This window comes from Puma concolor, chromosome E3 (genome assembly GCF_028749965.1).
Source record: "Puma concolor isolate L17-30 chromosome E3, mPumCon1.1.hap2, whole genome shotgun sequence".
Taxonomy (NCBI): Eukaryota; Metazoa; Chordata; class Mammalia; order Carnivora; family Felidae; genus Puma; species Puma concolor.
Genome location: NC_141682.1, coordinates 3114233 through 3128430, shown reverse-complemented (window position 1 = coordinate 3128430; position 14198 = coordinate 3114233). Strand labels below are relative to the sequence as shown.

At 37.3% G+C, this 14198-nt stretch overlaps 1 protein-coding gene and 1 long non-coding RNA gene across 2 annotated transcripts in view; both read right to left on the bottom strand.

The window, feature by feature from the left end:
* Window positions 1–14198, bottom strand: part of SDK1 (sidekick cell adhesion molecule 1) — an 888233-nt gene that overhangs the window by 739464 nt on the left and 134571 nt on the right. The gene's annotated exons all lie outside the window — the stretch shown is intronic.
* On the bottom strand, window positions 4696–9193 carry LOC147572862 (uncharacterized). The gene is made up of 2 exons (XR_015245633.1): window positions 8481–9193; window positions 4696–8250 (listed from the first exon to the last, which is right to left on the bottom strand). It is a non-coding gene; the product is annotated as an uncharacterized LOC147572862 (long non-coding RNA).

Genomic DNA, 14198 nt, shown 5'->3' with positions numbered 1-14198 from the left:
TTCACACATAAAAGCCATACGTGTAGAAATTCAACAGATTTCTATGCATTGATTTTGTATCTTATGCCTTTACTAAATTCATTCATCAGTTTTAGTAGTTTTTTGGTGGAATCTTTAGGGTTTTCTATATATAGTATCATGTCATCTGCAAATAATGAAAATGTTACTTCTTTCTTACCAATTTGGATGCTTTTTCTTTTTGTTGTCTGATTGCTACGGCTAAGACTTCCAGTACTATGTTGAATAAAAGTGAGAGTAAACATCTTTCTCTTGTTCCTGACCTTAGGGGGAAAGCTCTCAGTTTTGTCTGCTGAGCAGGATATTCCCTATGGGTTTTTCATATATGGCCTTTATTATGTTGAGGTACGTTCCCTCTAAGTTTATTTGGTTGATGGCTTTAATCATGAATGGGTATTGTACTTTGTCAAATACTTTTTCTGTGTCTACTCAAATGATCTGTTTTTCTTTCCTTTCTCCTATTAATATGACGTATCACATAGACTGATTTGCAAATACTGAACCACCCCTGCATCCCAGGAATAAAGCCCACTTGATTGTGGTGAATGATTTTTTTTTTTTTTTTAATGTATTGTTGGATTCAATTTGCTACTATTTTGTTGAGGATTTTTACGTCTTTCTTCAACAGAGATACTGGCCTGTATTTCTCTCTTTTTGGTAACAGTATGGTACTGGCACACTAACAGATACAGAGATCAATGGAACAGAATAGAAAACCCATAAATAAACCCACAATTATATGGTCAATTAATCTTTGACAAAGCAGAAAAAAAGTCTCTTCAACAAATGGTGCTGGGAAAACTGGACAGCAACATGCAAAGGAATGAAATGGGACCACTTGCTTACATCATGCACAAAAATAAGCTCAAAATGGACTAAAGATCTAGATACGAGATCTGAAACCATAAAAATCCTAGTAGAGAACACAGGCAGCAATGTCTCTCAAATTGGCCATCACAACTTTCTTCTAGGTATGTCTCCAAAGCAAAAATAAACTATTGGGACTACATCAAGTAAAAAAGCTTCTGCACAGCCAAGAAAACAATCATCAAAACTAAAAGGCAACCATCTGAATGGGAGAAGATATTAGAAAATGACATATCTGATACAGGGATAGCATCCAAAATATATAAAGAACTTCTACAACTCAGCACCTCGAAAATAATTCAATTTAAAAATGGGCAGAAGACTGAACAGGTACTTCTCCAAAGACGACACACAGATAGCCAACAAACACATGAAAAGATGCTCAACATCACTCTTGATCAGGGAAATGCAAATCAAAACTACCAGGTGTTATCACCTGACACCTGTTAGAATGGCTAAAATCAAAAACACAAGAGACAACAAGTGTTGGGAAGGATGTGGAGAAAAGGGAACCCTCTTGCAAACTGGAGCAGCCACTATGGAAAACCATATGGAGGTTCCTCAAAAAGTTAAAAATAGAACTACCCTATGATCTAGTCACCACACTACTGGGCATTTACCAAAAAAAATACAAAAACACTAACTCAAAGGATACATGCACCGCTATGTTTACTGCAGCATGATTTACAAGAGCCCAATTATGGAAACAGTCCAAGTGTCCATCAACTGATAAAGGGATAAACAGTGTGTGTGTGTGTGTGTGTGTGTGTGTGTGTGTGTGTGTGTACGTGTACATACACACACAATGGAATATTATTCAGCCCTAGAAGGAATGAAATCTTGACATTTGCAATAACACGGATGGAGCTCGAGAGTGTAATGCTAAGCAAATTAAGTCAGAGAAAAACAAATACTATATGATTTCACTTATATGTATAATTTAAGAAACAAAACAAACGAGCAAAGAAAAAAGAGAGAGAGACAAAGAAACAGACTCTTAACTATAGAGAACTGATGGTTACCAGAGGAAAAGAGTTGGGGAGGGATAAATTCAATCGATGATAGGGATTGAAGAGTACACTTAGGATGAGCACTGGGCGATGCACTGTATTGCTCAATCACTACACTGTACACCTGAAGCTAATATAACACCGTATTAACTATACTGAAATGAAAATAAAATGCGATGAATTTTTTAAAAAACACACTCATTAGTTAAAGCAGGAAAACTACAATTTTTAAATTTCCATTTTCTTAGTTACCTTTCCATTCTGATCCTGCTTCCATGATATTATGCTCAACCCATCTTCAATGCAGTTTTAGGTATTCCCCCAAAATCTTCACATGATTATTCTGCATTTTTTAAAGATTGTTTATTTATTGGGGCAGCGGGGGACAGAGAGAGAAAGAGAATCCCACAGGGCTCAATCACATGAAGCATAAGATCATGACCTAGGCCAAAACCTCAAGTCAAACGCTTAACAGACTGAGCCACCCAGAAGCCTTCACAAGATTATTCTAAAAAGCTTTTCGGTGCACCGGGGTAGCTCAGTTAAGCATCCGACTTCCTCTCAGATCATGATCTCATAGTTCGTGTTCAAGCCCCGCATCAGGCTCCCTGCTGTCAACACAAAGCCTGCTTCAGATCCTCTGTCCCCCTCTCTCTCTGTCCCTCCCCTATGTGCACTCTCTCTCCCTCTCTCTGTCAAAAATTACACAGAAGATTCAAAAAAAATTTAAAGCCTTTCAACACTTGTGGAAGTTGTGAACATCATGCTGTAAGTATGGAATTCAATAACGGTAGCATTATCTGGGTATTTACTGGACTTCAGTGATAGCTCCTGTACGTTTACTAACACCCTCCAGATAAGGTTATGAACATATGGGCTGCAAGGGACCTAGGCAGGGGCAGTATGAGACAACTACTCATCTCAAAGTGGCACTAGCGGCCGTCACCGCTTTCATAATCATCTATCCTGTCCTGATACTAGAGTCAGGCTAGCTGAAGCAGCTCCCATGTGAGACTCGAGACATATCCTCCCCTAATTCCTGTAGCCATAAAAATGGCTTTAAAAGTTGAGGTCAAAGCTCCTTTACAAAAAACTCCATTGCATAACAGATTCCCCATCTCACATGTTAATGTGAAATCAACCACAACCATGAAATGTTTTTTTGCTTGTGTGTACGTTTTCAATGATGGAATAAAAATTGAAACCATTACTTGAAAACATAACTGGATCTTAATTATAACAGACATCGTCCTATGTATTCTCACCCCATTCCTGGATCTGCCCCTACCTAAGATGACCACTATCTGGAATCCTATACTTTTTACAGATATAAGTTCATGTATTTTTGCATAATAAAAACGTTTCATATATACATATACATATATACACACATATATGCATATTTCTACATATATTCTTTTAGTTGTTTCTAAGTTTATCAAATTTATAAATGCTATACGTAATCTTCAGGGATTTACTTTTTTCACTTGCTATTAAAACTCATCCATATTGGGGGCAGAGGCACAGAACTACCAGAATAGTGAAGTAAGAACCTTTGTAAATGCTCTTACCCATAAAAACAATGAAAATACTGGCATAATTGTGAACATCAACTTTTCAAAATTCTGGAGATTAATCAAAGGCTTATAAAAATCTAAGAAGCATTATCCTAGAAAAACTGCTGAGCCTTGGTTCGAACAGCTGAATTTCTGACATTTCACTCTGATCTACGGGATCCTCCTCTCCTGAGCTCTATGGTAGCCTTAAAAATAAGCAACCTCACAAACCAACAGCCTCCCAAACACAGTAACTGACAAAAACTGTAGTTCTGCAGCTTCCAGGTTTGGATCTCCCCGAAAAGCACCATCTCCAGAACACAGACACTATTAGACCTGTCTCAGCTCCCTGGAAAGGCCCCATTCGCATAGCATCATCATTATTTGATGTGACTCAGAGCTCAGGAAACAAGAAAAGCCCTATCTCCAGGGTGTCTGTCAAAAACAATTAGCTGCAATTGATTAACATCACCACTACTAAGTCTGTCCTACCAGTTGGGCAAACAAGAGTTTTAGCCCAAAACTTAAAACGAAGATCCACACGGGTGACTCAGTCAGCTGAGTGTCTGACCCCAGCTCAAGTCACGATCTCACGCAGTTCATGAGTTCAAGCCCCACATCAGGCTTGCTGCTGTCAGCCTGCCAGCACAGAGTCTGCTTTGGATCCTCTGTCCCCCTCGCTCTGCCCCTCCCCTACTTGCACTCTGCCAAAAATAAATATTTTAAATAAATAAAATAAATAAATAAAACAAAATAAAAGGAAGATCTGTAGAATAAAAAGTCCACAGAAGGTTTTGAACATATCATAGAAATCCTGGGGGACACAGGACTCCACACACATAGGTAGGACTATGTGCATGTCCAGAAAAAAAGCTCAAGAGGACCCAAGTCTCTCACTCCCGGATGACCCTGAGGCCCTACACTACTAGAGAGTGAAGGCAGACACAAAAAAGTACCTTCATGCCGAAAGTGTCAGAGCCATTCACCACACCAGGCCACTCACAGAAGGCTAAGAGAATTACTGGTAATATGAATTTAAGGAAATCTTTGTCTGACCATTGGCTAACACTAATCAAACTAAGCGTAGACTTTACTCAATGAAGAAAGAGACAAGAAAGAAAAGAGATTTTAGAGGATTCATCCAGAAAAGTCACAATACAAACAAACAGCAGCAACACAAGAAGATGACGTCCTGGGGAGATGAGGAATTCGGAGTTCCAAAGTTTACACAATTGCATCATTAAAATTTCCAGTTGTGATCAAAAAATTATAAGACATGCAATGAAGCAACAAAGTATGGCCCAGTACAGCCCATACATGAGAAAAAGAGCTATCAATAGAAACCATCCCTGGGACTCACTAAGCTAAGGCTATAAATCATCTATCATAAATATTTTCAAAGACTTAAAGGAGGGGTGCCTGGGTGGCTCATTTAAGCATCCAACTCCTGATTTCAGCTCAGGTCATGATTTCACAGTTCCTGAGTTCGAGCCCCACATCAGGCTCTGCACTATGAGTGCAGAGCCTGCTTGGGATACTTTCTCTCTCTCTCTGCCCTTCCCCTGGTCATGTGCGCACGTGCGCACGCTCTCTCTCAAAATAAATAAAACTTAAAAAAAGAATTAAATCGTGTCACAAAAAATTAAAGTAAAATTGAAAACAATGTCTCACAAAATAATGAATTGTAATAAAAATATGCATCTTATGAAAAGGAACCCACTAAACACTCTGCAGTTGAAAACTACAACTGAAAGGAAATATGCACTACAAAGGCTCCACAGCATAGATGAAGTGGCCAAATTAACGACCAGAAAATTTGAAGACACCTCAACTGGGATTATCCAGTTTGAAAAACAGAGGAAAAGTGAACAAAAATAAACAGCACTTCTGAGACCTCTGGGACATCGCCAAATACACAAAGGTAAGCACACTGGGAGTCGAAGCATTTTGAAATATTCCCAGAGCATTCTGTTCCCCCATAACAAGGGAAAACTATTTTACCAGAAGAGTATCTGACCTACAAAAAAAATAATTAAAAATCCGGTCCTTTCTAGCATCCCTCCCTGCCTCACCTAAGTGAAGGAAACAATGCTAAGAAAGTCTTCCTAAGATCATATCCCAGATATTTACCTCCACTAAAAAAAATAATAATAAATAATAATCTGAGATTTGATCATAAAATTATAGAATGCTTTTTTCCCCACAATACCTTACCACCACCCTACAGGGCTCCAGGAAAGCAACAGTGGATTACAACTAAAAAAAAAAAAAAAAAAAAAAAAAAAAAACCTTCAAGATACAGTCCCTATTTAGGAACACGTTTCTAGGGGAGCACAATAACAAACAAACAGGAAAAAGAAAAAGAAGAACAACAACAAGAATATAAGAGGAAACAAAAGCCTCTAACACTTGGAGTTAGAGCTAACACTAAGCCTAACTCCATGCCAGATAAACATAAAACCTCACAGTAAACACCTAATTACCTTAGATCCTATTACCCAGTATAGTATGTCCAGCTTTCAACAAAAATTATAAAGCATACTAAAAGTCAAGAAAACACAAAGTCTGAAGGAACAAAGTAAGCATTAGAACCAGATTCATATACAACACAGATTTTGGAATTGTCAAACCAAATTAAAGTAACTCTGATTAATATGCTAAAAGGCTCTAATGGAAAAAGCATACAACATGCAGAAATAGATGGGAAACATAAGCAGAGAGATTTAAATTTAAAAAAAATCAAAATGAAATATCAGAATTCAAAAACACTGTAACAGAAAGATGGCCAAAAATTCATGATTGATGAAAAACATTAAATTACCATCCAGAAGCTGAATGAACTCCAACCAAAGAGGATAACTCAAAGAGATCTACACCTAGACAAACTCTTACAAACTACTTAAAGATAGAGAATCTTAAGAGCAGCAGGAAAAAAAAAAAAAGGCTCATCTACTACAAGGGATCCTCAGTAAGATCTCATTAGAAACCATGCAGACTAGAAGACAATGAGGTGGTATTTTCCAAGTGCTAAAACAAACAAACAAAAAAGTATCAACCAAGAATTATAAATCCAGCAAAACCATCCTTCAAAAAGTAAAGTAAATAATTTAACAGGTAAAGAAAAACTGAAAGAACGTGTGACCAGCAAACATACTCTGTAAGAAATACTAAAGGGATTCCTTCAATCTGAAATAAAATGAAACTAAATGGTATCTCAGTCCACATGAGGAATCAAAGAAGACCAGGGAAGGAAATTACATTGGTAAATATAAAAGACAGTGTAGGGGCGCCTGGGTGGCTCAGTCGGTTAAGCGGCCGACTTCGGCTCAGGTCATGATCTCGCGGTCCGTGGGTTTGAGCCCTGCATCAGGCTCTGTGCTAACAGCTCAGAGCCTGGAGCCTGTTTCAGATTCTGTGTCTCCCTCTCTCTGACCCTCGCCTGTTCATGCTCTGTCTCTCCCTGTCTCAAAAAAAAAAGTTAAAAAAAAAAAAAAAAAGACAGTGTAATTGTATTGGTGTGGAGAGGGTCAGAATGTATGGAACACAACTAATGCAGACATAGAGGGTAAGTCATAGCACTAAATGCCCATAGTAGTGAAAAAAGCTCTCAAATCAATAATCTAAATGTTCACTTTAAAAATGTAGAAAAAGAAAAGGAAAACACACTGAACGTAATCATTAAGAAAGAAATAATAAAGAGGAGAGTGGAACCTAAAGAAATATAAAACAGAAAAACAATAGAGGAAATAAATAAATTATATAAGATAAATTTAAACAACCAAGTGTAGGTTCTTTTAAAATATTAACAAAATAGGGGTGCCTGGGTGGCTCAGTCGGTTAAGCGTCCCACTTCGGCTTAGATCATGATCTTGCGGTCCGTGAGTTCGAGCCCCGCGTCGGGCTCTGTGCTGACAGCTCAGAGCCTGGACCCTGTTTCAGATTCTGTGTCTCCCTCTGTCTGACTCTCCCCTGTTCATGCTCTGTCTCTGTCTCAAAAATAAATAAACATTAAAAAAATTTTTTTTTTAATATATTAACAAAATAGACAAACCCTTAAGTAGACAAACCTTTAGCAGGAAAAAAAAAGAAGGAAAAAAAAAACCACAAAAACAGGAAGGAGAGACTACCTCTGACCCTCAAATATTAAAAGGATTATGAGGAAATACTATGAACTTTGTGTCAATGAATCCAACAAATGAGATAAAATGGACAAACTCCTAGAAAAGTCACCAACTGCTAAAATTGACTAAAGAATAAAGAGAAAATCTGTATAGATCTGTAACAAGCACAGGCAGTGAATAAGCAATTTAAAATCTTGCCCCCAAAAAAAGTCTAGATCTAGAGGACTTCACTGGTGAATTTTATAAAATATTTAAAGAATAAAATATTCCATAAAACATTCTTTTAGAAAGTAAAAGAGGATGCAACACTTCCTAATTCATCCTATGAGGACAGAATCACCCTGACACCAAAGCCATCACAAGAGAAAAACAAAAACTACAAATCAACATCCCTCACAAATAGAGATGAGAAAAAAACTCAACAAAATATTAGCAACCCAAAGCCAACAACATATAAAAACTATTATAGGAGCACCTGGATGGCTCAGTCCATTAATTGTCTCACTCTGGATCTTGGCTCAGGTCATGATCTCATGGTTCGTGAGATCAAGCCTCACACTGGGCTCTGTGCTGACAGCAAGGAGACTGCTTGGGATTCTCTCTCCCTCTCTCTTTAGCCCTCCCCAACTCAGGCACACAAGCATTGTCCCTCTCAAAATAAATAAACTTTGAAAAGACCTATTATAGGGGCGCCTGGGTGGCGCAGTCGGTTAAGCGTCCGACTTCAGCCAGGTCACGATCTCGCGGTCCGTGAGTTCAAGCCCCGCGTCAGGCTCTGGGCTGATGGCTCGGAGCCTGGAGCCTGTTTCCGATTCTGTGTCTCCCTCTCTCTCTGCCCCTCCCCCGTTCATGCTCTGTCTCTCTCTGTCCCAAAAATAAATAAACATTGAAAAAAAAAAAAAAAAGACCTATTATAAACCAGGATAAAATAGGAAATACCCCAGGAATACAAGGTTGGTTGAACAGCTGAAAATCAATTAATGTAACACACCATATTAATAGAATAAAGGGCAAAAAGCACATGAACAATGCAGTAGGTGCATTTGACAAAGCCCAATATCCATTCATGGTAAAAATTCTTAACAAACTTGGAGTAGAAAACAATTTCCTCAACCTGATAAAGAGTACACAAAAAAACCTATAGAAAATACCATACATATAATGGAAAACTAAACTCTTTTCCCCTCACATGGGGAACAAGGCAAGGATGTCTGCTCTCATCAGTTCTATTTAATAATAGTACTGGAAGTCCTACCCACCCAAAAGAAATAAATAAATGGCATCCAGTTTGTAAAGGAAATATTAAAACTCTCTCTTTTTGCAGATGGCATGACCCTATACACAGAAAATGCTCAGGAATCCACAAAAAATTAAAACTAATAAATAAGTACATCAATGCTGCAGGATAAGCAATATAACATCGTTATATAAAACCAATATATATATATATATATGTATATATATGTATTAAAAAGTAACAATCTGAAAATGAAGTTAAGGGCATAATTTCATTCATAATAAGATTAAAAAGAATTAGGTACTTAGGAATAAATTTTATAAGTGCAAGACTTACACTTTGGAAATTACAAAACTCTTTTGAAAAATTTAAAGATCACTTAAAAATGGAAAGACGGGGCGCCTGGGTGGCGCAGTCGGTTAAGCATCCGACTTCAGCCAGGTCACGATCTCGCGGTCCGTGAGTTCGAGCCCCGCGTCGGGCTCTGGGCTGATGGCTCGGAGCCTGGAGCCTGTTTCCGATTCTGTGTCTCCCTCTTTCTCTGCCCCTCCCCCGTTCATGCTCTGTCTCTCTCTGTCCCAAAAATAAATAAACGTTGAAAAAAAAAAATTAAAAAAAAAAAATGGAAAGACATTCAATGTTCATGGATTGGAAGACTTATTATTAAAGCCAGCAATTCTCAAGTTGATCTACAGGTTCAATGAAATCCTTTTCAATATTCCAGCAACCTTTTTCACAAAAATTGGGAGGAAGATCACAAAGTTTATATAAAAATGCAAAACATTTAGAATAGCCAAAACAATTTTCGAAACAACAAATTTGGAAGAATTTCACATCTCAATTTCAAAACAACATAAAACTCAAGTTATCAAGGTAGTGTGCTACTGGCAGTAAGACAGACGTTGGTAGGTGGAACAAGACTGACCTCCAAAAATAAGTCCTTAAATTTACAGTCCATTGATTTCTAACAAATATGGGAAGTCAATTCATTGGGGAATGTAGAGTATGCCCAACAAATGAAACTGAGACAAGCGGATTATACACATGCAAAGAAATGGTCTTAGAACTTCCCTCACACCACACACAAAAATTAACTCAAAATGATCATAGCCTTCAAGCTTCTATAACTTTTTAGAAGAAGTTATAAAGTCTTCAAAACTTTGTTTAGCCAAATATCTTAGGACACCAAAAGCATTGTTCATTTAAAAAAAAACTGATAAATTGAACCTCATAAAAATTTTAAATTTCCACTTCAAAGACACCATTAGGCAAATGAAAAGTCAAGCTACAGACTGGAGGACAATGTTTACAAAGTAGACATTAGATAAAGGACGGGTATGTAGAATTTACAAGCAACTCCTATAACTCAATAAAAATAAGAAAAATGACCAAATCAAGAGATAGACAAAAGATATGAACATACATTTCACCAAATAAGATATAGGAATGGCTACTAAGTGCATGGAAAGATGCTCATCATCATTAGTGATTAGTAAAACACAAAGTAAAACGGCAATATCACTTTTACACTCATGAGAAGAACTACAATCAAGAGTACAATAATGTTGGTAAGGATGAAGCAAAAAAAAAAAAAGCCACCTTCAAGATTACTGATGAAAATATAAAATATTCAGCCACTTTGGAATATAGTTTGTCAGTATCTCAGAAACTTGACAATAAAACTACTACCCAATCCAGCAATTCCTCTCCTAGAGAAACAAAAACCTACGTCCAAACATTTGCACACAGATGTTCAAAGCAGCATTATCCATAACAGCCCCAAACTGGAAACAACCTAACTATGCATCAAATGGTGAAAGCATCAAATGTGCTTTATCTATATGAAAAACTATTCAGTAATAAAAAGGAAAAGACTACAGACATAGGTTATGCCATGGATGAACCTCAAAAACATTATTTGAGGTGAAATAAGTTAAACATGAAAGACCATATATAAAATAGTCTTATAAAAAATATATATTTGTTACATAAAATGTCCAATTTTTGGACAAAAGATAGATTCTGCTTGCCTAGGAATGGTAGAAGGTGGGGACAGGGATTAACTATAAATGGGCAGGAGGGGCCTTAGTGCAGGAGAGAGATGTGGAGGAACATGTTCTGAAGCAGATTTATGGTGATGGCTATACCAATCAAAAAAGTTACTAAAAGTCACTGATCTGTGCACTTGAAATGGGTGAATTTTAGGATACCTAAGATATACTTCACTAAAGTTGTTTGGAAAAAAAAAACGAGGAGGTGTTAAACAAGAAAAAAATTATCCTGATCATTGTATGTTGAATGACTGCTATATAGTATTCCACTATATGAATATACAGAGTTTATTCATCTGCTCTCCTCTCAATAAGCATTTGGGTTGTTTGCAAACTTTTTGCTATTGTAAACAGAGCTATCACGAACATCACATATGTATGCCTGATATACAGAACAAGAGTCTCTTCTCTTAAATATATAACTGGCATTGAAAGGGCTACACTGTGAAGTACATGGATTTTCAATTCTATGATATAATATCCAACAGTTTTCCAAAATTATCGAACAATTTACGCTTCTACTAGCCATGTGCCTCAGATTGTGTGGACCCACATCTCCTCCACCTGACCCTGTTTGAAACTTAAACCATGATGCTAGCTGTAAATCTAGTCCATTCATTTTAACTGCTGTATTCTGTTGTATGAATAAGTCCAGTTTATCTACCTACTCTTTTATGATGCGTAACTTCAATGTTTACCCATTATTTACTCTTAAAACTGTGCTGTAATAACAATTTCTGAATGAACTTCCAGGAATCAAGTGCAAAAATTTCTCTAGGGCAGGGACACCTGAGTGGCTCAGTCAGTTAAGTGTCTGACTTCGGCTCAGGTCATGATCTTGCAGTTCATGGGTTCAAGTCCTGTGTTGGGTCTGTACCAACACTTCAGAGCCTGGAGCCTGTTTCGGATTCTGTGTCTCCCTCTCTCCCTGCCCCTTCCGTGCTCACTCACTCTCCCTCTCTCTCTCAAAAAAAGAAATAAGCATTTAAAAAAATTTTTTTAAGTTTCTCTACACAGACACCTGTCACAGGAATATACCAAAGTTCCCGTTTGCCCACATCTTCTATATCAACATCTAGTCTGGACAGTTCATCTTGGCTGCCTGATAGATGTTGTTTCAAACTGCATATCACCCTTTATAATAAGATTGAACCTATTTTTATATGTGTGTTGGATATTTGTATTTCTTTTACGTAAATAGCCTACTCATACTCTTCCTATTTCAACTGTGAATCATTTGTCTTTTTCTTAAGATTTATGAGTGGCCCATCATCCATCTTAAATACAAATCTATCAGTTACGTCTGTTACCAGTCTACTATGTGGTCTGCCTTCAAAATACGTAGCTATGCTGTGTTTTGGTCACACACAAGGTTTTTATTTTTGTGTGTAGAAAATTATTTCTCTTTTCCTTTATGAGTTACACTTATTTGAGAAAACTTGCTCTACCCAGATATCAAAAAACACCTATCTTTTTGTATTTACTTCAAGAAATTTTAGAGTTTTGCTTTTCATACTGACGTCTTCACCATGTGGTGTTTATTTTTTACCCCAATGTAAGGTAGGGATCTCATTTTTTTTTATCTTTATTAATATCAATGGCCAAGTATCTTGCCATAATTTATTCAACAGTTTGCTCTAACTCCCAGTGAAAGATGCCATCTTTATCACGCACGCAGGTCCAACATTTATGTGGTTATTTTTCTGGCTCTGTCTTCTGCCACTGATCCATTTTCTATCCCTATACCAAAAACATGCTGTCAAATAATAAAATTTTATTACCAGTGTTGGTAACTAGTAAGGTGCATCATTCTTCTTTTTCTACAGGTCTTGGCCATTCATGGCTCTCTACTATGTGAATTTAGGAAGTTTGTTAAATCACGTGTCAAGAAGACCTCTTGGATTCGTTGTGTACAGTGAGAAAAGGCCGAGGGACAATCTCCACAAACTGCTGTGCAGAGATCTCCATATGGTCACATGTTGTTTCGCTTATTGTTAAGTGAAAATGCAAAAGGCAGCTCAGTGTTTATAGAAGGAATCTTTGAGGGAATACAGAAGAAGAAACTAAAATTAATACAAACAGAAAGGGGACATCTCTTTGTATATACCTCGTTTTAAAATGGAGACCCTGGGGCACCTGGGTGGCTCAGTCAGCTAAGCATCCGACTTCAGCTCAGGTCATGATCTCACCACTCATGAGTTTGAGCCCCACATCAGGCTCCCTGCTGTCAGCGCGGAGCCTGATTCAGATCCTGTCTCCCTCTTTCTCTGCCCTGCCCCAGTCTGCACTGTCTCAAAAATAAACATTAAAAACATTATTTAATGGAGACATTGAAAGCATGTAATAGCACATAATTTTCAAAAATTAAATAAAAACAAAGAAAAGGCAATTCCTGAAATAGAAAATGAAGTAAACTGCGTATCGAGCTGATAGTGTGACCACATAGAGAAAATCATTACTTCAAGTTACTTTAAAATACGAATTTTGACTGCACATCTCTCCAGAGGAATACGGCCTAAGCTGGTGGGGGAAGGCAAAGAGCTGCTAAGCAATATTAAATGGCATTCTACAGTCTTTTTGTAAATAGAAATACTGGTATTGTTATTTTTAAACTATTATGATCATATCATAGGATGAATCAAGTGAGTAGTATCATAAGGAAGCCAGAGTTTCAGCCCAAGAGAAAAGGGATACCAATATCAAATCAAAGAAGCCCTACCAATCTTTCATTTGAATTAAAAGCATCAGTTTGTCACTTAATTTCAAATAAGTGTATGCTGTATTTATTACTCTATTACTGTGAATACATATGTGTGTATGTGTATGATTTCACACATAGGTATGCATTTGTATGCACTTCCTAGCTCTGACCACTGCAAATACCAAAAAGCAAAACCCACACTGTGATTTCTAAATACTATCTCCACTAAAAGGAACAGGGACTATTTTCAGAAATGACCGATTCCAGGGCGAGGTCATGAAATGTCCCAGGAGAGACTAAGACAACTTGTTATTCCAGAAAACAACAAAACTATCAAAAACTAATGGAGGTCCCAACAAAATATTAATAAACCAAACCCACAGCAGTATTAAAAATCATCTACCATGAGCAAGTTGGATTTACCCAGGAATGCAAGAGTGTTTCTTTTTTAAGTTTATTTTTTTTTTACTCATGTAATCTCTACACCCAACACGGGGCTCAAACTCATGAACCTGAGATCAAGAGTCGCATGCTCTTCGAACTGAACTAGCCAGGCACCCTCAAGAGTCTTTCCACAGAAGAAAATCAACGCATGGGGCGTTTGGGTACCTCAGTCAGTTAAGCATCCGACTTTGTC